Source organism: Bison bison, unplaced genomic scaffold, assembly GCF_000754665.1.
Source record: "Bison bison bison isolate TAMUID 2011002044 unplaced genomic scaffold, Bison_UMD1.0 scf7180017851935, whole genome shotgun sequence".
NCBI classification, from domain to species: Eukaryota; Metazoa; Chordata; class Mammalia; order Artiodactyla; family Bovidae; genus Bison; species Bison bison.
In genome coordinates, this window is record NW_011482508.1 from 1 (window position 1) to 983 (window position 983).

Sequence of the window (983 nt, forward strand, 5' to 3'; positions counted from 1 at the left end):
TGGTCCAGATGACCTTCTTTGTGATGCACGCCACAGCTGAGAGCTTCCTGCTGGCTTCCATGGCCTGCGACCACTGCACGGCCACCTGCCGACCTCTCCACTACGGCTCCGTCATGACCAGGGGCACCTGTCTCCAGCTGGTGGCTGCTTCCTCACTTTCAGTGGTGCTAATTCTGCTATCGAGACTGGGAATGTCTTTGCCCTGCCTTTCTGCGGGCCCAACCAGGTACTGCACTACTTCTGTGACATCCAACCCCTTCTCCACCAGGCCTGTGCCGACACAGCCATGGCAGGAGTGGTCCTCTATATCTTCTCTGCCCTGACTACCTATCTACCTGCTGCCCTCGTCCTCACCTCCTACAGCCTGGTCTTGGTGGCCATTGGGAGGATGCGCTTGGCAGCTGGGAAGGAGAAGGCCCTCTCCATGTGTGCCTCCCACTTCCTGGCCATTGCCACCTTCCACAGCACCGTGATTTCACCTACGTCCAGCCTCATGGATCCACCGATGACACCAGTGGCCAGGTCGTGTCTGTCTGCTGCACCATCATAACCCCCATGCTCACCCCCGTCATCTAGAGCCTCCACAACAAGGAGGTGAAGGAGGCCCTGCAGAGGAAGCTCCAGGTCAATATCTTTCCCTGCTGAGCCCTGCAAGGCTATTGGAATGAAGAAGGCATCAGTCAGTTCAGTCATCAGTCAGTTCAGTCGCTCGGTCATGTTCAACTATTTGCAACCTCATGGACTGCAGCACGCCAGGCCTCCCTGTCCATCACCAACTCCCGGAGCTTGCTTAAACTCATGCCCATTGAGTTGGTGATGCTATCCAACTATCTCATCCTGCGTCCCCTTCTCCTCCCGCCTTCAGTCTTTCCCAGCATCAGGGTCTTTTCTAATGAGTCAGTTCTTCGCCTCATGTGGCCAAAGGATTGGAGTTTCAGCTTCAGCATCAGTCCTTCCAATGAATATTCAAGACTGATTTCCTT

At 55.2% G+C, this 983-nt stretch overlaps 1 pseudogene; it reads left to right on the forward strand.

The window, feature by feature from the left end:
* Positions 1 to 5: 5 nt before the first annotated feature.
* On the forward strand, positions 6 to 645 carry LOC104997470 (annotated as a pseudogene).
* Positions 646 to 983: the final 338 nt, after the last annotated feature.